At 38.6% G+C, this 20,419-nt stretch overlaps 1 protein-coding gene and 1 long non-coding RNA gene across 12 annotated transcripts in view; one reads left to right on the top strand and one right to left on the bottom strand.

Moving 5' to 3' along the window:
* The window catches only part of SGCD (sarcoglycan delta), a 1,029,217-nt gene that overhangs the window by 9,071 nt on the left and 999,727 nt on the right, over nucleotides 1-20,419 (bottom strand). The window lies entirely within an intron of this gene.
* LOC104006615 (uncharacterized) overlaps nucleotides 1-20,419 on the top strand; it is a 46,799-nt gene that overhangs the window by 6,589 nt on the left and 19,791 nt on the right. The window contains exons 2-5 of one of the 4 annotated variants that reach the window (XR_010157390.1): nucleotides 10,405-10,647; nucleotides 12,128-12,221; nucleotides 14,112-14,227; nucleotides 16,290-16,372. This is a non-coding gene — a long non-coding RNA (uncharacterized LOC104006615). Of the gene's footprint in view, nucleotides 1-9,842; nucleotides 10,648-12,127; nucleotides 12,222-14,111; nucleotides 14,228-14,556; nucleotides 16,373-20,419 lie in introns of those variants that run through there. The other 3 variants (XR_680420.4, XR_001718006.3, XR_008548121.1) reach the window with 3 other exon arrangements.

Here is a 20,419-nt window from a genome sequence, read left to right as displayed (position 1 = left end):
TTGCCTTAAACATCAGCTATGTGTTATTGGTGGGTTTTTTACTAGGTGGTGAAACTGCTAATGTGTTATCTCATTTAATCCTCACCAAAACCTATCAATCTGGTGTTTCTATAGTCCTGATTATACAAACAAGGAATCTATGGTACACTGACTTGCTCATGGTTGTACTCCTAGTAAAATGGCAGAGCCAAGATTTGAATTCAATTTAGTGGACTCCAGAGCTAATATTTGTTTATACCATATTAGTTCCAGAATAACTGTATTTCTTTCCATCTATCATATCTTTACCCCTAGTTTCTGTAATCCTTTCTTCAAGAATTTAATGCTTAAATTTCTAAAACCAATCTATGTAAACAATAGTGAGGTAATAGTAGTATATATGGCTGGGTGATGCATACTTCATGGTTATACAGTATTTCTTATAACTCATTTAAACGGTCTACATCAGCAATATCAAATTTAGGATATTTGGAATGTGTTCAGACTTGGTACATAGAGTTCAAAGTGAATGATTCAATATAAACAGAATAGTTTGGTGAAAAAGAAAGCCTGAAATAGAAAAAAAGTATGGAGCTTACAGAGCTTTATCAGATGCAGGACTGGCATTTCAGACAGGCATTAGAATTCGCTTTATTCTTGCCCACTGCCTAGGCCTCTGAGATTAGCAGGAGGGACCCAGGCCGGAGAGGTAGACTCAGAAATGACTCCTGCCTTTCCCCACATCTCAGCCATGAAAGAACCAGGGTGGTGAGAAAGGGCACTACTCTGAAAGTGTCCTATTGTGAAAGGCTGCAACAAAATAGAGATGATGATTTCCTGGAAGCAGAGACAAAAAAGGTAACTGGCTTTCTGTTTTACAGCCCAGCTTAATGTCCTTTGATGTTCAAGCAGACTTAACAGAAGTTGTTCACACGCTAGTCTTTCCACTGAGATAAAGCTCCTTGATATGGTTTGGCTGTGTCCCACCCAAATCTCATCTTGAATTGTAGTTCCCATAATCCCCACGTGTCATGGGAGGCACTTGGTGGGAGGTAATTGAATCATGGGGGTGGTTACCCCCATGCTGTTCTCATGATGGTGAGTTCTCATGAGATCTGATGGTTTTATAAGAGGCTTTCCCCCTTCGCTTGGCACTTCTCCTTCCTGCCACCTTGTGAAGAAGGTTCCTTGCTTCCCCTTAACCTTCCACCATGATTGTAAGTTTCCTGAGGCCTCCCCAGCCATGGGGAACTGTGAATCAATTAAACATCTTTCCTTTATAAATTACCCAGCCTCGGGCAGTTCTTTATAGCAGTAATAAAATGGACTAATGCACTCCTACAGAAGCCCTGTGGAAACTGCAGAGAGCATCACTCCTGAAGTGATGTCCGTCAACCTCTGCCCATAAATTAATGACCACAACACAATTGTTTAGATGGCACGTAGTGAGGAAAAATGGAAGGTTTCCTCCTGATGGGAGTGGCAGTTAAGGGTCCTGCTGACTCTTGGAAATGAACACTACTTCCATTAGGAGAAACTGCAACCCTCTCAGAGGAGAAAGAGCCTCATTGAAGAGATGCAGAAAGGAGGAGTGGCCAGGAAGGGTGGGGGCCGGAGCTGGGCTGGGCCAGGCTGTGCCATATCTTCAAGAAGAATGGTTCTCAAATGTGAGCATCAGAATCACCCGGTGGGCTTGTGAAAACAGTGCTGGGTCCACCCCTAGAGTTACTGATTCAGTAAGTCTAGAGGGGTGCCCACACATCCACATTTGTAACACGTTCCCAGGTGATGCTGATGCTGCTTGTTTCGGCGGGCCACACTTTGAGAAGCACGGCTCTAGTCCAAGGGTCATAAACTCAGGTGCCCCCACCAAGACTAAATAGGTGATGACAGTGAGTAACCCGTGAGAAAGCTGTAAGTAAAATGACATTCCCAGAACAGTAACATGGTATGTGGCACTGGCCTAAATGTGAATGAGGCGATGGAGATGCTGTCTACGGGGACAGCTGCTCTTCTATCTAACCTGGCCAGTGGTTGCCAGGGCTTCTGATTTTAGTGTTTTCTAATTTAAAATGTTTTGAATTTTGATCTGAATTATTAAATTTTATGAATAGACACAGAATAATATAAAATTATAAATATGGTATAAAGAATGATAATGCTGGCCGGCACGGTAGCTCACGCCTGGAATCCCAGCACTTTGGGAGGCCAAGGCGGGTGGATCACCTGAGGTCAGGAGTTCGAGACCAGCCTGGCCAACATGGTGATAACCCCATCTCTACTAAATGGCAAAAAATTAGCTGGGTGTGGTGGCAGGTGCCTGTAATCCCAGCTACTTGGGAAGCTGAGGCAGGAGAATTGCTTGAACCCGAGAGGCAGAGGTTGTAGTGAGCTGAGGTTGTGCCACTGCACTCTAGCCTGGGAGACAGAGCAAGACTCCATCTTGGGGGGGAAAAAAGAAAGAATGACAATGGTTTTGTATAATTATCATCTTTTTTAAGAAAAAACAAATTTTGTAGCAACCTGAGCTCCTCTTCCTGATCCCTTCTATTTCCTTCCCTCCGGGAGTAACAACTATTAGGAATTTTGTGTTTGCTGTTTTCCTGCTTTTCTTTATGACTAAATTTGCATCCTTAAACAATACACTACTATTGCATACTTCACACACAGAATAATTCCACTTTATAATTCTTTAATGACTTTTGTTTTCCCTCCTCAATATGATGTTTCTGAGGTTATTCTACATTTCAGCACATAGCTGTAATTTATTCCATTTCCCTAGTGTTACCATATACCATGATTTATTTGTCCATTCTACTGTCGAACACTGGGTTGGTTTTGGGTTTTTGTTTTTACCAATGGTGCAACCATGAACATTCTTGTGTGTGGCTTCTGATGCCTGAATGCAAAAGTCTCTTTCAGACTAATGTGGGAGAGTAGACTTGCTACTCCTAAGGATCTGCATATCTACAGCTTTATTAGATAATGGCAAATAGCTTTCCAAAGTGATTGCTCCAACTGACTTTCCCACTAGTGTATAATGTTCCAGTTGTTCACTTCCTTGCTGACATTTGATACAGCTAAGTATGAAATGACTGTGAAATGGGATGCCATTGTCTTTTAAAACTGCATTTACCTAATTATTAATGGAGTTAAGCATCTTGTCATTTGTAAGCCATTTGGGATTTTTGTCAGTGAAATGTTTTCATCTATTTTGTTTATTTCTATTTTTTGTCTATTTTTTATTTTTTGTGTGATTTGTGGAATACTTTTATATAATCTGAAAAATATTCAGCCATTCTATGTATTGACAATTTCTTCTTTCCGTTTGTGGTTTGTCTTTTATATTTACCATCTGTGGATGAACAGAGGTTTTACATTTTAATGCAGACAAATTTATGGTCTTTTGGAATAGGGATTGCACTTTCTGTGTCTTACCTGAGCAATCCTTCCCTACACTGAGGTCATGAAGCTCTTCTATATTGTTGTCAAAGGTTTTATGTTTTCTTTTTTCATTATGTCTCTAATTCATCAGGTATTAACTTTTGTGTATAGTCTGAGGTTGGGGTCAAAAGAGATGGAGATTATCTCAACATATGTTGAAAAAGCCAATATTTAGGTCCATCATAAATAATATTCCCATACCTTTATGGCTCTCTTTTGGGGTTTTCTAGTCTATTATTCTATTTGTCTATCCCTGCAAAATATTGTTTAATTAAATATTGTAGCTTACTTGAGTTTTAAAATTCTTTATACTTCATAAGGCAAATCCTCTTACCTTATTCTTGTTCAAGAATGTCTTAGCGATTCTTGGGTCTTCCACATACATTTTGGAATGAACTTAAGTTTCATAAGGAAATTCTGTTGGAATTTGGATGGGATTCAAATTCAATCCATGGACACTGTAGCTATCTCCAATTACTTATGTTTTATTTGATGTATTTCAATAGTTTAACCTATCTTTTGTAGCTATTGAAAATGGTGTTTTTTAAAAAAGTATTTCTCATTCTCCTATTCCCTGGAATAGAGATATCCTATTTTCCTGAAATATAGATATCTAATTGACTTTTTTGGTATGTTGACCTTAAAAATCAACACCTAGGTAAGCTGTTTTTCATAATCTATCTGTAGGTTATTTTAGGTTTTCATTGCAACTATAAATTATGTTAATTTGTGAAAGTTTTATATTTTTCTTTTTTTTTTTTTTTTTTTTTCTGAGACAGTTTCACTCTTGTTGCCCAGGCTAAAGTGCAGTGGCGCAATCTTGGCTTACTACAGCCTCAGCCTCCCAAGTAGCTGGGACTACAGGTGCCCACCACCACACCTGGCTAATTTTTGTATTTTTAGTAGAGACAGGGTTTCACCATGTCGGCCAGCCTGATCTTGAACTCAAGTGATCGGCCTGCCTGGGCCTCCTAAAGTGCTGAGATTAGAGGCATGAGCCACTGCGTGCGACTGTCATTTCTTATACTAATTCTTTCTCTTTTTTTACTGTACTGTCTAGAACCATACAATACAGTGTTGATTAGAAGTAAAGAAATGAAAACCTTGCTTCTTCCTCACCTTAAAGAGGAAATTTTCAACAATTTACCATTAAGTATGTTTTTTATTCTAGGATTTTTCTCCCCTAATGCCTTTTAATAAGATAGTTCTCTTCTATTCTCATTTTGCCAAAAGTTTCTATCATTAATTAATGTGAATTTTATCAAATACTATTTTATATAATGGAATATCTATTAAGATAATATATTTCTCCTTAATATATTAATGTGGTGAATTATATTAATTTTCCAATAACTATCTACTCCTGTGTTTTTGGCTTGAGCCCAACTTTGTCATTATGTATTATCTTTTCTATATATTTCTGAAAATATTTCTTTTTTTGGTAATTTGCATCTGTATTCATAAAAGAGTGTGTTCTATAATTTTTCTTTCTTGTAATACCAATGTCAGGTTCTATCACTTTTCTATAATCCAGAATTGTTTATGAAAGATTAGAATTATTTGTGCCTTGTATGTTTAAACACATTGATAAACCCTCTGGGCATGAAAAATACATGTTTTTCCACCAAAATAATTATAGCCTCATAGAGGTTTTGTGTTTCTTCTCCAGTTTTTTTTGTAAGTTAGCTTTTTTTTTTTCCATTTCATATAAAGGTTAAATTTGTTGACAAAGTCTTTTTAAAATAATATCCTCATTTTTAAAATGCCCCCTGCTATTCTCCTTTGCACTGATAAAGAAGATTTTTAAAAATAAAAAATAAAATGCCCCCTGCGTTTGTAGCTGTCTTTTTTTTGTCCCACATATTTTTTTCACGTCTTCTTTTCCCCTTGAACAGTACTGCCAGAGGTTTATTTTATTAGTCCTTTCAAGGAGCTAACTTTTGGGTTTGTCAATCTGATCTATTTTTATGTTTAGTTCATAAATTTATCTGTCTTGTCCCAGATAATTCTCCAGTTGTTTTAAGTTCTAAAATGTGCTGTTTTGTTAATTTTTGCCTTTCCAAATTTTAATATATGCATTTAAGTTATGAATTTTTCTTTGACGGCATCCCAAAGGAGTATTTATAATATAGGTGTAAATATTTTCTAATTTTAGTATGACTTCTCTTTTGGCCTATGAGGTTTATAGATGGGCGTTCTTTAGTTTTAGAAATACATAAGATTTATTAGTATAGATTTCTAGTATTTTTAAATTTTGAACTTTTGAACATTGTTTTTGAACTGACAATCTTATAATAGAGAACATTTTCTGTATAACATCAGTTCCTTAAAAATTGAGCCTGGGCTCAATGGCTCACGCCTATAATCCTAGCACTTTGGGAAGCTGAGGTGGGCAGGTCATCTGAAGTCAGCATTTCGAGACCAGCCTGGCCAACATAGTGAAACCCCATCTCTACTGAAAATACAAAAATTAGCTGAGCATGGTGGTACACGCCTGTAATCCCAGCTACCCCAGAGGTGGAGGCTGCAATGAGCTGAAATCGCACCACTGCACTCCAGGCTGGGCAACAGAGCGAGACTCCATCTCAAAAAAAAGAAAAAATTGAAACTACCTTTTTGTCTCAGTATGTATAAATCTTGCATGCCTACCTGAAGAGAATGTGTTCTTCAGTTGTTGGTGCCATATTATATGTCTTATTAACTCAAGTTATTTAGTTGTTCCACTCAAATTTTTTGAATATTCATATCTATTTTTATCTGTTTTATCATTTACTAAAAGACGCATGTTATTAGATGCATACCAGCTTAGAATTGGTTTATCTTCTTTATCTTAATATATAGTGATTCTCTTTATTTCTTGTAATGCTTTCTGCCTTAAAATTTATTTTCCTAGTTTTTCCACTATGCTTCTGTTATTTGCTTTGGACACATTTTTCTGTCATTTTAAATATCAACTATTCTATTATGTTTTTAGAGGTCTTTAATATAACTGAAATTTTTAAAATTTCAGATGACTTTTTATTGAGGTAGAACTTATATACAGTAAAGTGCACAAATCTTACTAATATACTTTGATGAATTTTGATAGATATATAGTTTCAGGTAATCACCATCGCATCCAACACCAGTACCCCAGAAAGTCACCTCATGCTTCTCTGCATTCACACCCACCACCCTCTGGAGGCACGCATTCTTCTGATTTCTAGCACCACAGATAAGTCTTGCTTGTTTTTGAACTTCATCTAATGAGAATAATAGTTTTTACTCTTTTATCATTTTTGAAACTAGAGATTCTTCCATGTGGCTCTGTTCATCAGTTGTTCATTCTTTTTATTGCTTAGTAGTGGTTGATTGCATGAATAGACCATGATTTGTTTACCCACTCTACTGTTAATTGACATCTGGTTGTTAACAGTTTGTGGCTATTTTGTAGAAAGTACTATGAACATTCTTACACAAGTCTTTTTGAGGAAAAGTTTTCATTTCTCTTGAACAGGCAGCTTCGAATGGAATGACTAGGTTATAAGATAGGCATGTCTTTAATGTGTGTGGTGAGGCAGCATCTAAGATGGTCCCCAGGAATCCTTGTCTCCTGGTTTTCATGCCCTTATGTTATTCTCTCCCCTCAACGTGGGCTGGACGTAATGACTTCCTTCTACACAAGTAGAATATGGCAAAATTAATGGGATATCACTTATGAGCTTAAGATGTAAAAAGACCGTGGCTTCCATCTTAGGCTCTTGTTCTCACTCTTTCAATTTGAGGGAAGCCGGCTACCATGTTGATAGCTGCCCTGTGGAGAGGCCCAAGAAACTGAGGGAGGGGAGGCCATGAGCCCAAGAAAAACTAAGGTGTTCAGTCCAACAGTCTACAGAGAACTTAATCCTACAAATGACCACTAGAGTGTTTTTGGAAATGGACCCTCCCCTAGTCCAGCGTTTGATAAGATCACTGCCCTGTCCAATAGCTTAACAGCATCCTCATAAAAAAGTCTTGAATCAGATCCATCAGCTAAGCTGCACCTGATTCCTGACCTACAGAAAATGAAAGGTAATAAATGTCTGTGGTTTTAAACTGCTAAGTTTTGGGGTAATGCGTTACACAGCAATAGATTACTAATACAATTAGAAATTGTCAAACTGTTTTCCAAGATAGTTTTGCAGTTTTACATTCCTATCACCATTGATGTTGAGGGTCTTTTTAATTATAGAAATTTTGGTGGCTACATAATAGTACTTTATTATGATTTTCACTTTTTTGATGACTAATGTTGTTAGGCACCTTTTCATGTGTTTTACTGGGTGTTCAAATATGTTTATTTGGAAGGGGTCTATTTAAATCTCTCCCCCATCTTTTTACAATTAGGGTACTTGCATTTTTGTTATTGATTTTTTATATATCCTAAGTAAAAATTTTTTCATATATATTTCAAGTATTTTCTCCCAATCTATGAGTTTCTTTTTCATTTTTTAAGCAGTGTCTCTTAATGAATAGCTTAAAATTTTGATTTTAATTTTGATAAATTTCTATTTATTAATATTTGTAATTTTTAGTACTTTTGTGCCTTGTCTAATAAACCATTGACTACCCCAAGGTCACAAAGATATTCTTCCCATGTTTTCTTCTAGAATCTTTATAGTTTTAGCATTTATGCTTAAATTTATGATCCATCTTGAATTAATTTTTAAGAATAGTGTTCATTTTTTCTAATAGGTTTATCCAGTTGTTCCAGCTCCATTAGTTGAAAAGATAATCCTTTCCCCATTGAACAGCACTGATGTTTTTGTTGAAAATCAGTTTGAACAGCACTGATGTTTTTGTTGAAAATCAATTAAGCATATATGTGTGGATCTATTTCTAAACTCTCTGGTCTATTTATCTGGCCTCAGGATACTACCTGGCTGTCTTAATTCTCTTAGTTCTGTATTCTTTAATCCTGCAAGACTATTGTTTATACAATCAACATTTATTTATGTCTACGTATTTAACTCTTTACATATTCCTTCTGTTACCTTAGGCTTTCCAATATCAAAAGAATCCTTGATATTTTCCTTTAGTAGATGCCTTCTGGGGTAAGCCCCCAGTTTTGTTTTTCTGGAATAGATCTTTAATTTGCCCTCCTTTGTGAGAGAGATTTTTGCTATATCCACAACACTGCATTGACAATCATTTTCTCTCAGGTATTAAAGTTACTATTCTTTCACATTCTGCTTCTCACTGTTGTGATGATTAGCTGTCAGTCTAATCACTGTGTGTGATTAGCTGTCAGTCTAATCTCAATCCCAGAACTTCTACTTGGTTTTTTTTTTTCTCGCCTACTCCTTTTTTATCTCTGATGGTCTATAGTGTCATTCTGATATGTCTGCATGTAAATTTCGCTTTATTTGCAGTATTTTAATTTAAATTTTTTTTTTTAACCCTTTAAACTTGTGGTTTTGTGTCTTTCATCACTTTAGGATAATACTCACCTGATATGTCTTTGAAAACTGTTCTTGCCCTAGTCTCTCTTTCCTCATTGATTCTGCAATTTGGATTAGATGTTCTTACTCTAGCATTCCTATTCTTCTGTCTCTCTGCTTTTGAGGTAATTCTTCAGATATATGTTCATATTGATTTATTTTTCTCTATTTCTCATATTCATTGGAATTTTGCTTTTTGAGATTGTATTTTCATTTCTAGAAATTCTGTTTCATTTCTTTTCTAATGTGTTATTTTTATATGTCTTTATTTTTTACTCTGTTAATTTATTCCTGTGTTTTTTTATGCATAGTAAACATACTTAACTTGTTTTTTCCTCTGCTAATTCTCATAACTGAAGCCTCTGTGGGTCTACATTGGCTGCCTTGTTTTCCTGCCTGCTCTCTTGCTCATGGTGCCTTGTTTCTGAGTGTATTTTGTCCTTCTTGACTGTGAGTTCACATTGCTTGGATTTTTATCTGCAGAAATTATTTGAAGCCTGCATTTAAGATGTTTTCTCCAGAGGGGATTTGCATTTGTTTCCATCACTCACTGGTGCCACCGTGAACTTGGACCCACCGTAAACTAATTTCTCTGCTTGAGGTTTCAGGCCCATCCAGGTGATATGAATTCAGCCAGGCTACAAACCAGAGTGAAGGCCAGTTTGAAGTTATCAAGTGGTAGAGAAATTTATTTTTTCCCCTTTCATTCAGTGCTGAGGTTCAAGACAGGCAATTTCCCTTGTAGTCCTCTGAGTGGAAGGGCCAGGTAGGGAAGACTAGGCAGATTAGATTCTATTTCACCCTTACACTGAGGCTTTGGTAATTGGGGGGGTCCCAGTTTCATCTGTGAAATCTCTAAGACTCCCCACTTCAGTGAACCCCAAGATTTGTTTTGTTCCCATAACCCAGGAGGCCATGAAAACTGAAGCTAAATTTCATCTAGGTTAGCAAAATCTATAACGTTAAAGGGGCCTCAATGATCAGTTGATGTCTCTGTGTTCTCACGCTCCTTTAGGGCTTGAATGTTGAATAATCTTAATTGTTTTCAGAGGGTGGACTGGTTAGGGAACTTAAAACTACCATCTGTGTTGCACTGGAGGTCCAGGTTTCCAATTTTTCAAAAGATTACGGAACTTGACATGGTATGATAAAATCAGCTCAACTTTAAAAGTTGGCAGCTTCTTTTTAAATTATGGATGTGCCAACTTTCTGAGAATCACATCTGGCTGAAGAGTTGTCAATTGGCTAGAAAGCTCCATGGAAGTTTGTTGATCATGGCTCCATTAGAGAAAGATAACATCTATGAATGAGACAGATATATAATTTCGTTTATTATAGGAATTTGTCCTTACACATTTGGGAGACCTGGTTAAACAATCTAGGTAAGGTTGTCTTTGCTGGAGCTTGAAGTCAGTGGGATGGGAATCAGGAAAAAAAGATGGATGTGAAGTGGGGAAGAATGATGATGAACTGGAACCCACGACAATCTCCCACCACTTCTGTCTTTCTTCCTGAAACTCAGCATGTACCTAGCCCAGGAGTTGGAGAAGCTAGAAGAAAATTGGTGGGAGCCAAAAGACTAAAGTCTCGGCTGCTGCCCCACACTAACAAGGTGATCGAGCAGGTGATCTCCAACAGTGCCTGTGGCTCTGCACTGATTTTCCAGCACAAAAGGAGTATGGCAGATGCTGCATTCTCACCTTCCAAACCTCATGCAGCCATGCTAACTCAGGGAAGGATTTTGGGAAATGTTGTTCCAGCTCAGGTAGGTTGATACATTAAAAATAAAAATAAAACAGGGATAACAATGAGGGGTGGATTTATAGAGACAGGGGTCTCACTATGTTGCCCTGGTTTTGAACTCCTGGGCTCGAGCAATCTTGCCTCAGCCTCCAGAATAGCTGGGATTACAGGTGTGCACCACTGTGTCTGGCTCAGGTATCCCTGTTTTAACTGCCTGCTTTGGCTTGAACACATTGTACTCAGAGGAACCAATTTCAACCAATTTCAACTTGCATTATAGAGATTGGCTTAAATAAAATAAGCACCAGAAAATAGGAAGAAGGAACATAATCTTCTCTAATTATGTAAGTTCTACTTTTAAGTCAAATAAGGGTCACTTTGAAACTCAAGCTCCTTCTTATCTGAAATAGGTATTTAAGTTTTACCAATGAATCTGCTGAGTTTGTAGAGATCTGTTGAAAGAAAAATCTATTCATAATATTCTAGGCTTCTACTCTAAAGACTTAAGAAATGTATTGGATAGTCTCATTTGAAGACTATTTATCTCAGAAAGCAGTGATATGTCCTCTAGAGCAAAACCATTTTGAGATTTGCTTCTATGAAAGGCAAGCTTGGCCATTACAAAACATCATTTTGAATCAGCTCTTCTTTCCCAGTGTAGAGCTAGTTGATTTAGTTAATAAACATGGATTATACTGGGCTTAAGGGGCACAGAGACGCAGAAGGACCAGCATTCAGCATAAAGACTTTTAGAAAGAAAGTAATTTTATGAGTTAAAAGAAATTTAAACAAAGTAGATAATGTGGTATTAATAAGAGGCAAGGCTGGGCGCGGTGGTTCATGCCTGTAATTCCAGCACTTCGGGAGGCCGAGGCAGGTTGATCGCCTGAGGTTAAGAGTTTGAAATCAGCCTGGCCAACATGGTGAAACCCTGTCTCTACTAAAAATGCAAAAACTAGCCAGGTGTGATGGTGGGTGCCTGTAATCCCAGCTACTGGGGAGGCTGAGGCAGGAGAATCGCTTGAACCCAGGAGGCGGAGGTTGCAGTGAGCCGAGATTGTGCCACTGCACTCCAGTCTGGGCACCAGAGCAAAAACTTCATCTCAAAAAAAAAAAAAAAAAAGATGTAGGAAGCAAGTGAGGTATGGCTTTGCAGAATAAGGATTTTAAATGGATTGGTGGTATAAGCAGGCAAAAAATATTCCTGTGATGGTTAATTTTATTTTTCAACTTGACTAAACCACAGGTACCCATACATTTGGTCAAACATTATTCTAGGTGTGTCTGTGAGGGTGTTTCTGGATGAGATTAACATTTGAATCTGAAGAATAAAACAGGTTCCTCCTTAATGCGGGTGAGTTTCATCTAACCTATTGATAACCTGTATAGAACAAAAAACTGAGCAAGAGATAACGTTGCCTGCCTGCCTGCCTACTTGAGACATTAATCTTCTGCCTTCAGATTGGAATTTATATTAATACCATCTAATCCTTGGTTCTCAGTCCTTCTGACGTGAACTGGAACAACACCATCAGCTCTCCCGGATCTCCAGCTTGCAGACAGCAGATCATGGGACTTTTCAGCTTCTGTAATTGTGTGAGTCAATTTCTTATAGTAAATCTATCTATGTCCAGTTTTTTCTGTTTCTCTAACAGAGTGGAGAGTGCATAAGAGGTAGCAAGAGCACTGCAAGGAAAGTAGCTAGGAGTCTGTTATTATCCAGGTGGAAGAAGATGGTGATTTGGATTTGGTGATGGACTGGATCAAGGCTGATTTCTAGTGTTGTAGATTTTATTACCAGTAGATGGTGGAGGTCAGCCACTGAGAGAGGGAAGAGAATAAGCAGAATGCTTATAGAGTATATGGATAGAACATCATGAGTTTGTTTGAAATATGTCGACTTGAAGATGTTTGAGTCATCAAGCAGAAATGTGGACATGTGGGGCTAGAGATAGTAAAGTGGGAGGTGTATTTGATTGTGGTTGGTGGAGTATTTCTGTATCGCTGAGTTAATGGTACTTTGTGTATAAAACCTCAAGAAAAAGAAACCTGAGGCTGGGCGTGGTGGCTCACACCTGTAATTCCAGCACTTTGGGAGGCTGAGGCGGGTGGATCACGAGGTCAGGAGATCGAGACCATCTTGGCTAACATGGTGAAACCCCGTCTCTACTAAAAATACAAAAAAAAATACAAAAAATTAGCCGGGCATGGTGGTGGTTGCCTGTTGTCCCAGCTACTCAGGAGGCTGAGGCAGGAGAATGGCATGAAGCTGGGAGGTGGAGCTTTCAGTGAGCTGAGATAGTGCCACTGTGCTCCAGCCTGGGCAACAAAGCAAGACTCTGTCTCAAAAAAAAGAAAAAAAAAACCTGAAAACATAATTGGATTCCATGGAGCATCCACTGTCTCTTTTTGGCTGGTAAGACTAGGAAGGTGCAATTGAGGAACTGATTGTCTAGCCAATTCACCATGTAGATTGCATCCTCCCAGGGTAAACATTTCCTCTGAAATGCTGTCATTTCTATAGTTAGACATGAGGCAAAGCCCTGACCAGAGTTCCAAAGTGTCCAGCCTCTGTTACCCTCTGAGATGGTTTCACAGCTCATGTTTGAAGATGTGTAGTTTTTGGCCCAGGGAATACGACAAGGAGAAAATTGGTTATCTCTCCCAGGTTTACGAAGCTCTGAGATTTTTCTCTGTCAAACCTTCCTTTCATGGCACATTTCTGCATTCAGCTAAAACTTCTGCTCAGCTCAAATTCCACTTAATGTACCTGTGAAACATGGGAAACTGGGTCCCTTTCCTTCCTGGCTGTACTTGGAAGTCTCATGAATCAAAAAACCCTACAAAACTTTAAATGTTATCACAAAGTCTGTTTTGAAAACTAAGAGAATAATTTATTTGCTGTTGGCATTATCAGTTTGTTCTCTGTCTCAGGCTCATTTTTTGTTGAAATTGTTTTTGTTGAAACAGTGATTACTTATCCAGATTTCTCGTTTTCATTTCCTTCATCGTAAGAATCTACATTAATCACTTCCAAACCTAGACAAGCTTTTAGATCATATTGTGTTTCCATCCTTAGAGAATGGAGACAATGGCTTTTGTTACTTTGGGGAGCGACCTTCAGAACATCATAAAAGCCAAATAATATATGTGGTAGCTGAAATAGAAGAGGTTAGCTCTGGTCTTTCCCAGGAAACAGCAGTTTCACACCAACACCTAGGATTACTCTGTGTGTTATAAGTTTGAGAAAAATAATAATCAGAGAAAGTTATGACTGAAAGGGAAATAAGAAAAAACTGGTGGGAAGGTATAAAGTTGGTGTATTTTTGGTCAATTAAAGCAGCTGCACTTGGGGAGTTCTCAGATTGGGTGGGAAATTTCAATGTGGTCAGAATCACAAGGGGAGCTTTTGAAACGTGGGTCACAACCCACGCAAATTAAATCGGAATGCCAGGGCATTTATTGATTTGAATTTTTTTCTTTAAGGAGGTGGTTGAGAACCATTGACGTAGACTGACTTAGCAGATCTTCAAACGTGAATAGGGAATCCTGCCATTCCACTGATGAGAACAGCATGCTTAGGATATTGCTTCTGAGAACAGGTAACCCAAGTTAAAACCCCAATAGCTAAATTAACATACTTGATAAAATAAAGATCTACAGTGCCCACTGTGTGGGCCCATTATACTTCTGTGTTGCCACTCTAATGCTACTGTCTATATAAAACTTGAGCAAATCAGTAGGATTCTTTAATTCAAAAGTTGTGTGTCTCTAAGAAGGTGACATAATTTATTGCAATCTTTAAAGTGTATATATTTTTCAAACAATTTCTTCATTGACCTGAAGTTCATTAGCACTCGTTGAATCTTCAAGAGCTCAGTTTAATTTCTACTTCCAGAAAACCACTTTAAAAATTGTTCCCATATTTTAGCTGTGCTGTTTGATCAACACTAATGAACCAACAGCCATATTGAAGAGCCTGGTCTGTATCAATGTAATGGGACATGTGAAGTAACGGTGAGTGAGATTTTAATGCCAGGCAACTTTAAGAACATGATATTGGCTACCATCATGTTCAACTCCATGGTCCAATTAATTAGTTTTCTGCCTGGATATTAATAATTTTGACAATAAAATTATGACATCATTTTCCTGCAACACTTGTGACTCATCTTCTATTTTTGAGTTAAGCTTTTTCAGAGTCTGATTCAAAGGAACTGCAGAGGCCTAGGGTTTTCCAATTAAAGTCCATGGCAAGTATCACTGACAGATTTAGATTCATAAACCATAAGTGAATCCATATTATATACCATGGATGTGCTTTTTGAGTTGGGCATTCTAGCTGGTATCCAGTACCAGCTCCATTTGTGGCAGGAGGCAAGGGAGGTTCAGAGCGGTTAAACATTGTGGCCAAGACCATGTGCTTAGAGACTTGTAGATTAAACCCAGGTCTCTGATTCCTCACTAGTATGTTTTCATAATAATCCATGGTTCTGATTGTTTAAAAGTAGCTTTTATATTGGGTAGAAATATCTTCCTGTAACATATGTCATCTGCAGCTTCCATAGGTAAATACACACAGTTTATAAAGACAAGCATTCTGGCTATTTTGAAGTTTTTTTATCCAGGCTGAAGAGGATATTTGACAGATCCTCCAGCAAGTAGACTAGAGTGATCTTCTTGGTCATCCTACCCTGCAGGAAATGGGAGGCCCACCTTCTGCTCTTACTCTTGATATATCCATTTCCTTCTCATCCTTCGAGACTCACTTAAATGTCACTTCTTTAGAGAGGCCTTCCCTGACCATCCCTTCTATCACTTAGTGACATTTCCTTCATGCCACTGGACACAATTTGCAATTATTTATTTGTCTCTTTACTTGTTTTAATTTATCTCTTCTTCTAGATTAAACTCTGTAAATGTGATAATTCTACTTGGTTTATGCCCAGCATCAAGGTGTGCAGGAAATATTTGTTTGAATTGACTTCCCTCTTAGAACCTGCTGCCTCGTGTTGAATGCAATGCTCTTGCTATGCTCTGAGCAAGGTCCAGGGCCAAATGAGCACACTTTCCTTTCTTTCCCTTCTTGGTATGATTCTGAACAACTTAAGATTATTATTGCAGTCTAGTTGCATTAGAATTGGCAGTCTCATTAGAGTTATCTTTCACTGAACTTAGAAAAAAAATATGATGCTAGGGCCATATTTTGTTATGTTACCTTTTAGATTTTCCATAAGGGCCACAGTTTCTCCCTCTTAATATATCTTAAATACCTTATTCTTACTTCTAACTTTTTAGCAATTTCATGCCACCTATAATTTTTTATTCCAAATTTCTTAGAGGGGAATGTAGGATATTTCTTTAAAGCTTGAGCTTCAGACTCAGGATTTTGAGCCCAAGCACCTCATCTGCTGGATGTCTGCTGGATGTTTCACCTTGGAGAAGGCTTTTTGAGGCTAAGCTGTTTCTCATGTTCAAAAGAGATATTGGTGTCTTCTTTGTAGCACTGTTATAAAGATGAAATGTGGAAATGTAGGTGAAGCCTTAGGATATGGCAGTGATTGGTGTTAGTGTAGTCATTCCCCCCTCAAACTGGTTAGAACTGATTATTTATTTCTTTTGTTCCTAACTCTAATCCCCTCTCTGGTGTTCCTGATCCACAAGAGGCATCCTGTTGTATGTAGTGGCCACATAACAGACTGCAAAGAACTGGAAAGCAGAGTAATTTTAATCCAAAATGTTCAAAGGTAAGTGGCTAAAAATAGTCCACTCTTCTTCCATGCTAAAACTTTAAGAACTATGAGAGAGGAAAAGCTTGACAGATTCTCTGTAGAATTTGTCAATTACTTTTGCCAGAGGTCAAAACTGATCATAAATACTGTGCCTTAGTAGCCTAACATGGCTTCTGAACTGTGAATAGAAGCTGGGATTTTGTAGCAAATGGTGTTCCTCAGAACTCGAGGTTTCCAAGGTGACTGCATATGAAACTACAAACATCACAATAGCAGTTTCCAGAAGGACTCTCTTTATGGTCCTCCCCATACTCTCCATCCCCAAACCATTACATTCTTTACACTGTGATTCTTTCTAAAGTGAGATAGAAACTAAATAATTGATTTGAACATCAAAGAAATGATGTACATTTCCATCTTCTCAACTTTCATTAGAGTACTGATTTTTCAAGTCTTCCCAATAAGACCTAATGCTCTCAGAACATCTAATGACCCATGCAACTAACTTGACTCCATGTGTAACAGACAGCTAGGCTGTTGATTATTTTAATTAGCAATTAAAAGTAATACATTCACAAATGTTATTTGGATTTTCCATTTAAATGAAATCTCTAGCTTTGATCAGGATTGAAAATCGGTTCAGCCCATGGGGCAGTGCATCATAGAAGGAGCTCTGGATTAGGAGGAGATGCCTGTCATCGAGTTAGCCACTAACTCGCAATGGGGACCCATTCTCCTGTATACAATGAGAGGGTTGGACTAGCAATTGAAAGGGTCCATCTCTCAGCCCTGAAACACACTTCATGTTTCTTAGCAGCAAATAGATTCTGGAAGATTAATAGTAAATGTAAGTATACTGCCTGCCATATGATTATAATGTAAGAGATCTCCTGCACTGAGTCAAGTGGCCACCCTGTGCTCTCTTCATCCCCCATGCTAGCCTTCAGTAGACATCCTCAAGAGTATTCTGTGTCCACTTACTGATATATTGTACAGGAATCCCTGTCTGTGGGGACCAAAGTAGGTGATCCACATAGCTCTAGGAAGGCTGAAAACAATATTAGTGTCTTATATGTAAATAACTATACCTCATTCACACTTAATTTTTTAAAAGCCACTTACTAAAAATTATTGCATATTTACTATACAGTAGGCAATGTGCTAAATAAAACATTGTAGGAAGAAGTCACATTAATATTATTATCCCCACCTTACAGTTAGTTGGGGGATGTTAAGCCTAAGGTAACTCAGCTAGCAGCAGAGTAGATGTTCCAAATGCAACTCTATCACTAGAACCCATGCTTTTAAATGTTACCTGAAAACTGCCACTATTTACTAGAATGAACAAATGCTATAGTAATAGACTAAGTTTTAGGGCTCTGGGAAAAAGTACATTGTAATCAGATAAAATTGAGGAAGTACTTAATTTGTGTCAAGAGACTCTGGGTGATGTGAATGTATACATTTAAAATAATATATATCATTTTAAATGGTTATCTATTGGATATAAATGGAAAAACTTCTATCTTTGGTCCAGCCATTAAATAAATATTTTGGTTAGTAACTAGCTTACCTACTTTGAAATTTTATATTACCCATTTCAGGATCCTCTGTTAGTGAAAATGGTAACATGAGAAGCCTGAAATGGTATTTAAATAAAAGCGATATGGAGGTCGTTCTGGTGTTGGTCTCAGTAGGGTTGGCTGGGGGATTATGTGAAAGCTGAGGGCTGAACAAGTCAGAAGGCATATTTGGAAAGTGATTAAAGTGATTACATTCAATAATAATAATCACTATGTAGCGAACACCAACGATGCTTTCAGACTTTCATATGGTCCCGGGAGTTCTCAATACATCCTATGCAGTATGTGGTAGAATCCCTATTGAACAGATGAGGCTCAGTAAGGTGGAGTGACTTGCCCAAGTCCACCCTGTCATTCACTTGGAGATGGGGCTCAGGTAACCAGGACTATCTGGCTTCAAAGTAGCCTTCTTAAAACTTTCCATTGAATTGCCAGCTCTCATAGAGGATTAGTGCATTCCTCTGGGGGTCTGGGACACAGATACACAGACTCACTAAAAGGTAAGTGTTTTTTATGGAAATCTCTTCTGTTCAGCTTCAAAAATTATACAAATTTGGTGTTGTACCATATACAATATCCCTATTTAATGAAAAAAAATAATAGTTTATCATTTGTGAGTTATTTGATTTGTATCCAAATCTTTGGGTAAAATATTCTCCAGGAAGATGTGTCAAGTTTATCCTATGGCTTCCTGTGCTCTAATTCAGATGAACAAAACTGCAATAAAGCAGAGTAAGGAGTGGCCAAGATGGCCGACTAAAAGCAGATAGGATGCGTGGCTCTCACAGAGAGGAAAGGAAGGAAGGGGCAAGTAAATACAGCACTGCCAACTGACACATCCAGGCAGTCAACACCGGGACTAATCAAGGAAACAACTTGACCCACAGAGAATGGAGAAGAGCAAGGCAGGACGACGGCCCATCTGGGAGCAGAATGTGGAGCCAAGGGAAGCAGCGAGTGATTGTGTGATCCCAGGAAAACTCTTCTCCCATGGATCTTTGCAACCCTCAGATCAGTAGATCCCTTCATAAACCCACTCCACCAGGGCCTTCAGTCTGACACACAGAGCTACCTGGAGTCTTGGCACAGCAGCTTCTCAGGCACACATGGAGACCTGGGAACTTTAGATACTCTGGTTTTCCAGGCTTCCCAGCACAAGTAGCTGCAACTCTGGCAAAGCAGGAGGTTAGACCACCATAGATACCCCTAGGAAACTGGCTGAATCCAGGGGGCAAAGCAGCGATGGTCTGCAGGCCCTGCTTTTATGGCACCTCACAGGATAAGACCCACTGGGTTGGAATGCCAGCCAGCCACCAGTAGCAGTGTTGCACCTACCCGGGACAGAGCTCCTGAGGGGAGGGGCAGGCTGCCATCTTTACTGTTTGGAGAGTCCAATCTGACTGGGGCAGAAGGGATACCCCTAGCACAACACAGCTGCTCTACAAAAACATAGCCAGACTGTTTCTTTAAGCAGATGCCTGATCCTGTTCCTCTTCACAGGGAAGAACCTCACAACTGGGGCCTCCAGCCACCCCTGCCAGTGCTCTCCAGCTGACAGAGATTTGAAAACTCCCTGGGACAGAGCTCCCAGAGGCAGTGGGGGGCAGGCTGCCATCTGTGCTGTTTGGGTGGCTTAGTAGTTCCAGCCTTTGGGCTTTGGAGAGTCCAAGCTGACTGGGGGTGAAAGTAGTACCCCAGCACAGCAGGTCCCTGACCCCATTCCTCATCACTGGGTGGAGCCTCCCAACCAGGGTCTCTGGCTGACAGAGGTTTCAGGCCTCTCTGGGATGGAGCTCCCAGAGAAAGAAGGAGGCTGCCATCTTTGCTGTTCACAGCCTTCACTGATGATACCTCCAGGTACTGGAAAATCTGAGGTGATTAAGGACTGGAGTGGATCCCCAGCAAACTGCAGCAGGCCTTCAGAAAAGTGGCCAGACTGTTTAAAACAAAACAAAACAAAAAAACCATCCAGAGGTCAGCAACCTCAAAGACTGAAGGTAGATAAGCCTACCAAAATGAGAAAGAATCAGTGCAAAACCACTGAAAACTCAAAAAGCTAAAGTGCCCTATTCCTATCAAATGACCATACTACCTCACGAGCAAGGGTTTGAAATGACAGAAGTAGAATTCAGAATATGGATCAGAACAAAGTTGACTGAGCTAAATAAAAGAGTACATTGTAACCCAATGCAAGGAAGCTAAAAATCATGATAAAACATTGCAGGAACTGACAGCCAAAATAGCCAGCATAGAGAGGAAGGCAACCAAATTGATTGATAGAGCTAAAAAACAGACTACAAGCATTTTATAATGCAATAACAAGTATTAACAGTAGAAAAGACCAAGCAGAGGAAAGAATTTCAGAGCTTGAAAACTGCCTTTCTGACTAGAGAAAAAATTACGAAATGGAATGATGAAAACCTCTGAGAAATATGGGATTATGTAAAGAGACCAAATCTATGACTGATTGTTGTACCTG

Source organism: Pan troglodytes, chromosome 4 (assembly GCF_028858775.2).
Source record: "Pan troglodytes isolate AG18354 chromosome 4, NHGRI_mPanTro3-v2.0_pri, whole genome shotgun sequence".
Lineage (NCBI taxonomy): Eukaryota > Metazoa > Chordata > Mammalia > Primates > Hominidae > Pan > Pan troglodytes.
The sequence above is the reverse complement of the archived record's forward strand: the minus strand, read 5'-3'. Positions and strand labels throughout refer to the sequence as shown.